This window comes from Empidonax traillii, unplaced genomic scaffold (assembly GCF_003031625.1).
Source record: "Empidonax traillii isolate 1590-97213 ecotype Southwest subspecies unplaced genomic scaffold, ASM303162v1 scaffold170:size2694500, whole genome shotgun sequence".
Lineage (NCBI taxonomy): Eukaryota > Metazoa > Chordata > Aves > Passeriformes > Tyrannidae > Empidonax > Empidonax traillii.
This window is the reverse complement of record NW_020955363.1, coordinates 258,730-267,660: the sequence shown is the minus strand read 5'-3', so window position 1 is coordinate 267,660 and position 8,931 is coordinate 258,730. Positions and strand designations below refer to the sequence as shown.

The window sequence follows — 8,931 nt, the reverse complement described above, 5'->3', positions numbered from 1 at the left end:
AACCATTTGGAGTTTTTCCAGTTAGATCCTTGTCTCCTCTGTGCCTTCTAGGCCACACTCTTTGCTCCTGATTTTGAACCACAATTCCACACTGGGTTATTTTACTTGGGGAAGTCAGACAGCTCCCAGCTAGAACCAGGTTTCACAAACAAAAACTTTTCAAGCCACACCTTTAAAAAGAAGACAAATTTTATTTTCTTTATGTAATCTTTCCCTGTAATTTTAATTAGCAAAGAGCAGTTACATTAATACCACCAAGCTGAATAAGCAGGTTGTTATAAGTTTCTCCTGGGGAAAAAAAAGACTTGAGTATATCTTTCAGTAATGGAAATTTGTTTTTTAAATGTCACTGTGATTTCCAAGCCTTTATTCTCCACGTGACTCTTTCTGAATACAGCAAGAGCTGGCTGCTCCCTTAGGAATGGGAGCTGGGGGGCATTGGGGGCTTCCCAGAGGAGGTGTGGCAGGGCAGTCTGGCACAGCTGTGGGGGGCTGGAGACCAGCCCAGCTGGGGTGTTGCTGGGGCAGGGGCTGCCCTTTCCATGGAACAGCCCATCTTGCTCAGTCATCCTGTGCAGTCTGACTGTGCAGACAGATGAGCTGACCGATGGATACAGACAGGCAGACAGTGCCCTCAGCCCACCCAGCCATGCTCGGCACAGCCGAGCCTCCTGTGCCAGCTCACCTGTTATTACAGAGTCTGTGGACAGGCTGTGGAGAAGGGGACGAGAGAGGGAAAGACAAACATCTATTTCCACATGGGAAAATAAGGTATGGAGAATCCCCACTCCAAACTCAAACTGAGAGGGGAAAAGGCTCAGCTTGACAAATGGAATGTCAGCAGTGCTTCAGATGAACATATTCATCAGCAGAGGTGTTGCTTATACACCAGACTTTGGGGGAAAGCAAGGGGAATGGAAGAGGCAAGTATGAAAAATCATGGTTTTTCCATGGCTTTGAACTTTTGGCAGCACGCAGACATCCGCCTGCCGGATTGGCCACACCACCGACCAGCGAAAAAACTGGCACTATAGTACCTCTCATTTGGCAACTTTAAAACACACGACCAGTCCACTGGTGATGTCTGGGACAACGTTATATTCTTACCAAACAGTGCTGCAATGGAAAACCATGGCTCTCCTGACCTGCTCCACTGCTCCTCGGCCACACTGGGGAGGGATTCGCTGCAGCCACTGTGTGCTGCATGGGAATGAGAGAAGTGTAATGAACTGCAAAAGCTCACAGCTGCAGGGCTACCAGGAGGAGAGAGCGTGCCACTAACTAACAGTGGATACACTAGATTGCCTAATGTCTAAATTTGTTCCTCCTCAGACAGAAAAATACCCACATTAAGTAAAAAGCTTAGTGAATGCATTAAATAATGAAAATAACACACGTATTATTTACAACATTATTTAAGACACATGGGGATGAAGCCTTATTATTTTAAGAAGCCAGTGGCTTTTCTGCTAAAAACTTTGAGGCTGTTACAATTTCTAATTCCCACACTACATCTGAGTTAAACTATGATGAGTCTCAAAAACTCATGAAATCAGCTGGAGGAATTCACAACACCAAAAATGCGTTTTACATGTCTAGACAAATCTGATTATCATCATGCCCTTCAGAAATATGTTATATATTCCCAGCATATCAGATTTTACATAGCATTATCATTAGATGTGGTCTAATGTCAGTTGACAAATTAGAGAATAATGATCAGGATGATAATTTATTTCAGTTTTAACAAATTAATTATGTTAACATCGAACAAGATAAGGTATTTGAGAATGGCATTAGATGGTTCTGAATTTAAAAAATCTTCATTTTATGTTAAATGTATTTTTAAAAAGTATTTTCAGTATCATAAATAAGTAAGGTAAAATAAAAATCAAATTAAAGGAAAAGTTTTGATTGCATAGAGATTGCTGCCGTGGAGTGTTTTGAGATTAAATGGAATTCCTACTAAGCTGAAAGCAATTAGGAGCACAAAATTCATAGTAAAGGTGCAGTCCCAGAATCTGCAGAATTACAAATCTGTCACATCAATAGAGAAGCGTGTAGATATTTTACAAAAAAGTGGATCTAATCATTCTTCCTGAGGATGGTATGAATTATGCCAGTGATTAGTGTGAAGTAATGCAGACCTTACTAAATAAAAGCAGATAGAAGCTCAGATTATTACTTCCTTCTTCCCTCTTTTGCATCCAAAGCCAGGCTGGTTGGATTCTTACTGTCTTCCCTAAAAGGTAAAGACGGTTTCATGGTTCTTGGTATAATCATTTGGGGCCTGCTGAGAAAGCAAGTTACTGCTATGCTTCCAGATCCAGAAGTGGGATTACAGAGCTCACAAGAAACATGTTCAGCTGAAACTGGGAAAGGCACAGGATCCACTCAGAACAAAGGACAGGTTGTAACTGGCAGTTTGAGACCTGGATCACGCTCAGTCATCCCAGACCAGGATCCAGTTGTGGTAGTAGGACTGTCTCATCATCTAGAAAAATGTGATGCACAAAGCCATGCCAGAAGCATCAATTTACCAGATTCTCAGTTTCATGTGAAAAACTAAGTTATAGAGGGCTTAAATATTATGCCAGTGGTTACACAAAATGAAACCAGAATGCCTGTGTCCTGTGGGCAATGAACTCCTGCCCCACATTACGCAGCACACAGGGAGGAAAATGCAAACCAACAGCTGGAATTGGAACATTTGATCCATGAAAGGTCTTACGGACAAGGCAACATGCTCTGCAATTAGTAGTTCTTCCAAACTCTCTGCAATATTACAGTCACCTGTGTTGGTCAATGCCACGCAGAGGATATTTTGTTGGCTGCATGAACATGAAAAGAATTATGTTGCATATAAAAGGAGTTGTGCTATTATGCATGCCCTCAGCTTTGTCCTGTCTCAGTTTTAATTAATACTAGTCGATGCTTTGCAAAGACTGGAGCAAAGCTGCTCTTCTCTTGAATCCCTTCTTTCTGTAAATCTTTCCTGTCCCAGTTAAGCTAATCAACATTCTTACAATGCTTTTTCATATGAAACTGTCACTATTCTTTAAAAGTGTTACTATCTACCAATAATTACCATTTTCTACTGCTTATAACACTTCTTTCTTTTTCATTAGCACTTCCAAATGTTCTCACATTCTACAATATCTCATTAAACTGGAATCCTGATTATTTCTATTGTGCTAGCAAGTGTGGCACTGGCACTATAGTGGTTATCTTTTTTTTCTATTTTAACTATCCAAATGAAGCAAAAATCAGTCTCATTTCATTCTTTCCACACAAATCCCAACTTCTTTTATTTAAGCATCTGTATTTATATTATACAGTCCCTATTTATATTTCCAATGCTACACTGTTCTACTTTAATGAAAGATCTCCTCATGGCATGTCCTCTACAGTCTTGCTGTCAGGACATTAGCATGCATACTAAGGCCAAATTATAAACAAGACTTTGGTAATTTCCACCTCATTTTGAAGCTCTTCTTAGCATTGGAGTGGCAAACAGTCGCTGTGTAGGTTGTCAGATGCACCTATATTCATGTAATACTTGCTTCTTCCCTGCCATGCAAAGTTGGTGCATTATTGCTTTCTGATGGCCGGAAATGGTCACTGTGAAGCGAGCCGTGCCCTAGGACATGCTGGAAAAGCACAAAGTGGAGGGAGTAATCCAGTTTTCGAACACTGCCAAAGTAAATACGAGCCAAGAGAGAAGAGATAACAAATAGATGGAGCATGGAGGTAATAACAAGATTATTAAGGCCAGTAAGAAAAGGAATGATCACAGAAAGAAAAGTGGATCTTTTCTGTGGGTATCACATCAAGAAGTAGTTTGACAAAGAGTCACAAAGAGAAAATTAGGTGGTTTTGCAGATATTTAGAAGGGTATCTGAGATGGAGCTTCAAGAGGAAAAATGTTAAGGTGTTTACAGACGTGGATTTTCAAAAGCATCTAAGTAATTTTAGAACATGCACCCTATTGGCTTTTAGTAAGGCTGATACCCACAAAGCACTTGAAAGTACAGGTGTGATTTCTTTTCCTCCTGATCCACTTTTAAAATACAGATAAATTACAATATAAACAAAAATAAATTGCTCTACTAAATAATGTCAAGCATAATTCCCTGAGAGTCCCAGGTGCTGTAAAATCATTATCTGGCCTTTGGAGAATGATTTAGACTGTCTGCAGTGATGTCTACTTCACAAGCAAGTTGTGGGCCACAATTAATCTTTTGCAAGAGTTCTATGAGAGTAGAGGAAACAAACTTTAAATGACCAAGCACTAAGGGCTTTTTACTTTCAAAAACATTAGTATTTGAGGAGTATTGGTAGAAAGCAGGACTTGAAAGTACCCAATAGGGCCCATTCAGGCAGGGATGGCTGGTTTGGGAACACTGCTTGAACACAGGTGTGTCAGCTACCTTAAGGGCTCTCTTCTCATGGTGGGTTGCAGGGCAAGATCTCCATTGGTCATGGTTTGGTTTTGAAGGGGGCCTGTCTAACACAGAGAGGAAGCAAGAATTTCAGTGCTCTGTGCAATCAGCCACTGCCCTCCAAGACAGAGGGGTTTTGGCAATTTATTCCAACCTCTCTTAATCTACTCTGAGAAGCAGATACTCGTCCTGCACCAGGAGAAATACAGATGCACAGCAGGTAAATAGGAGCAGCAAACTCGGGAACTGAACATGAGTTAGGGAGCTGTTACTCTGACAGTGATAACAAGCTGTGCAAAGAACCACATGAGACAAAAATCCTATGTCAGAACTGAAGTTCTGGCTGGCAAGCAGCTGGAGTGGAAGGTGACTGGCCTAGCGTGGCAAGTACCTTTTAGCACTGTCCGAGGTACCAGCCTAGGCCAGACCTTTGCTGAAAAACTGGAATGGCAATTCTTTTAATCAGAAAGAACACTCCATATGATTTAGCTGTATGATTTACACTAAGCTAAATGAGCATTAACAAACGAAGAGCAATTTATGGCCACTTCAATAAAAATGAATTTTCTTCTCTGTTATCCAAATTTTCCTGTGGTAGTTTATGACACTGTAAACCTTCTGTGGTCCTCTCATTGCTTTAAATCTGTCTAGGAAAATAAGGATACCCAAACATATGGAACAACTACATGAAAAAAAAGTGTCTGCTTTTTATTTGGGTAAGTTCTATATCAAGTATATATCAAGTTCTATGCTAGTATAAACCAAGTAATTTTAAAAAAGATGGGGCTGGATTTGCCTCATTTTTTAAAATGTTTTGGGCCATGACTAGAGAGTTTTCATTTTTTCATATTGCAGATAACAGGTTGTAGAGAATTTTGTCTTCAATAAGGAAAAATAATTATTTTTCTAGATATATTTATGCTTTGCATGAAATTAACTTTTACTTCAAATAGGTCCTCTCCCAGAAGGATGAGATCATCAAAATCAGGACAGAAAAGTCCATAGTACACCCTGACACGATTCAACGTAAATAAACTCCATAAGCTTAGTATATTTGTATAATCATGTTATTTATAACACTGAACATTTGCTTCTACGCTGCACTGCTCAAAGCATTTTATTTCCAACCAATTTCAGTACATAGAGAGCATCAGAAAAAGACTGTACTTCCCTCTGATTAAAAGAAATCTGATATTGAAACTGGAACTGATTGAGCCTGTGCCCAACTGTTCAGAGAAGCAATTATTTTACACATTAACCTAAGCTCCCCTCAGCAGCTACTGTAAGCGAAGAACATGTCAGATCCTGGTTTCAGGCGAAGACAAAATACCACCACTATTGAATTATCACAGGCTCCATCTGTGCTGAAATTTAAAATGGAATCCAAATAGAAATATGTTTACACAATTTCACGTTTCAAAGTATACCTTTGACCCTACACTGCTTTTCTGTACCCCATAATACTTTTTGTCATGGATCTTCAGTAAGCTTGAGGTACAGAAAATTTTCTTAGTGATCCAAAAATATTCTTAGTGATCCAAACCAAAGAATTCAGCTATTCAAACCAAAAAATGGTTACAACTGCTTTTGTTGTTATGCATTTGAGTTGGTGCATGTAATACCACACAAAGTGTCAAAATGTGAACAGGCTGGCTTATTTTTGAAGATTATCACAGATTCCAAACCAAAATATTCTGAATTAAGATATATTCCTTTGTTGCTAAGAATTCTTCAGGGGATTTGAATATTGGAGCTGAATTAAAAAAGCAAACAACTCACACTCTAATAGGTATATGGAATTGCAGCTGTGCAAACTCTTCAAAACAACCACTAAACTGCATTGACATTTCTGGCAGAAGATAGAATCTAATTGTACATTCTGATTACCAGTATGACTACCCTGTGTCTTAGGGCTAAATTAGTCCTTTTGATCTGCTCACTTAAGTGTGAAATCTTCATGGCTGGCTGTACAAGACCAACATAATGCACTTCTTATGCTGCCCCTGATTTTGGAGGATATATGCTAGTGGGCCTGCATCTGACTTCTGTTTCACTGAACATGCTTGCATACTTGTCTAAAATACTCTTTATTTTCTTTCCCTCATTCTAATCCGGAGCTACAGTGTTCCTCATTGCACAGGACTTCGTTGCTAGGTGAACGTTCTCAGTTCACACAAGGTGTATGATCTCTCTAGTGTTTCAGGATGTCTTGACCTGGAAGTCAGACACCTTTGCAGACATCCCTGCTTGGGCTGGAACTAAGCTGGGTGTCTCCATCAGGCAGTGTTAGATGCAGTCAGAAGGATGACTGAAAGGAACCTCTGTCAGAAGTTTTCAACACAGAGTGTTTACTGAATAAGTCAGAGTATCATGAGCATAACCAAGGAAATACTGAGCTGGGACTGATCAGCAGGGACGCTCTTTAAAAATGAAACATGAATAAATCAAACAATTACTTGCTTCAGAACTATAAGCAAACAGCTGCTTGGAAAGAGTCAAGAGTCAGAAGGGAGCGAAGGGTGAAACTGTAGACCTCTGAAGTTTGCCTTAAGGTACAAGCAGCATATTTTTAAACAGAGATCAAAAAAGAAAGAATAATGCTAAGAGAAACTTGTGAGTGATGTACAACTGACAAACCCATTTTGGATTTTTGATGGCTTAAGTGGAAAAAGAAAAATCATGGATATGACCAGAAACAAAATGCTCAGTCCCTGGGAAAACCAATGCTTAAACTTTGGCAAAATAATTAGAACAAATGAAGTCATACAGTCCATGAAATGGATGAAGCCTGACCAGTGGTAGTAGCAGCACTATGGAAGTAAGAGAAAATCTAGACTCTATGTATGTTACCAAAAAGAAAAACCCAAAAACCAACCCCCCCCCCCCACAACAAATGTCACCCCCTGCCCCCAGAAAAAACAAAAGCAAGAGAAGCACCAAGACTTCAGAGTTTAAAAATGGATCTTGCATGGTGCATAGATCTTATCTGCTTCAGCAAACACAAGGCAAAACAAGACACAAGCCAAGATTCAAGACACAGTAGATTATTTCACTCAGGATGAAGCTGCACATCAGTAGAGCAGAGAAGTCCCAAGCAATGATGACCAGTTGAGCATCACAAGCGTCCCACTGAAAATAATGAGATTTCTATTGCACCACATTGTCAGAGATATACTGAAACGTTTTGTTAGCTCAGGGCAAGGGATTCCATACAAGCCAAAATGCTGGGTTAGTGAAAGAAGTGTTGTAAATATAAGGTAACCACTTAAAAAGATTCACAGAGGTACTGGATTCATCAGAGGATGCATACTGATTTTAATACTGGCAAATCCCCAGGCTCTGATAAGGTGAAGCACCTCTTCTAAGATACACACCAATCAAGCCATGGACATGTCTCTCAGGCATAAACTTTTTGTTCTGTGAAACTTTACTTTCTACTTTTTTTTCCCCCTCATTTCCCCTTGTGGTTTTGGACTTGTTTTTAATGATAATGTGCATTTGGTCCTTAGTTATTCCTTCAAATGTCATCTATAAAACATATAACTGGAAGATCTTTGATATTTGGTCTTGGACAAATGACATCCTTTTATGGTATCCTTTACAATACACATAGATAATGTACGAAGAAGGAGACAGCAGAAATGCATAAGTTTGAAAGGTGATTTGCACTCCTCATACAAAGAAATGGCAATAAAAATAGGAGATTTATGATACAATTTACTCCTTCATTAAGCAGCAGACATTGTATGTGTCAGCCAACGGCTGTGGATTTCAGTATGGGTTCTGCCTAGTGTCTCATTAAAAACTGATAAAAGAAACAGCAGTCTCACTTAAGCTAAACCTGCTACTTTTCCAAATGAAGTATGCTGTCACATTTTTACAAATTAGAATATATATCCATATGTATTTGGATGCATGTGCAACTACCCCACATATCACTAAAATGTTAGAAATATCACATTGTGAAAAACCTGTTAAGCCAGTTGTGCATATTATGCAGTGAAGTACAATGCTTGATATTTTCTTCACCTCCTGAATCTCTTCTTTCTTGAGAAAGGTGTGATATTTGACACATCTTTTGGGGAGGATTCACTGAAGTATGCATTGTTCTCTGTCATAGCCTCACAGCTGACTTCCACAGTCCATATTCTGTCTAATTTCTGAGTCACAGATGACCTTGCAGGCAATCAACTTTTATTACTTTCTGTCAGATAGCTGGGTTGATGTATAACTCTATTTCTATAAACAGGCTATTTCCTCAGCCGGTATCTGAATTTTATCAAATGTATCATTTATCAAATGAAGCTCTTCATATAGACATTCTTTTCTTGGTTTAAGAGCAGTTTGTACTTGAAAGAGACGATCACCATTACAAGGTTTTTCCTGAAAATAGTGTGTATCATTGCACATAAATTCCTTCATAATGCCACATTTTCATATGAGCACACTCAAGCTGCATTTGTATTGCAAATGTATGCATGCAAAATTG

General features: G+C 39.2%; 1 long non-coding RNA gene across 1 annotated transcript in view; it reads right to left on the bottom strand.

The window, feature by feature from the left end:
• Positions 1-257: 257 nt before the first annotated feature.
• Positions 258-8,931, bottom strand: part of LOC114058401 — a 13,682-nt gene continuing 5,008 nt past the window's right edge. The window contains exons 3-5 of the long non-coding RNA XR_003571439.1: positions 3,560-3,650; positions 2,794-2,831; positions 258-288 (exon numbers count right to left, since the gene is read on the bottom strand). This is a non-coding gene — a long non-coding RNA (uncharacterized LOC114058401). The remainder of the gene's footprint in view (positions 289-2,793; positions 2,832-3,559; positions 3,651-8,931) is intronic.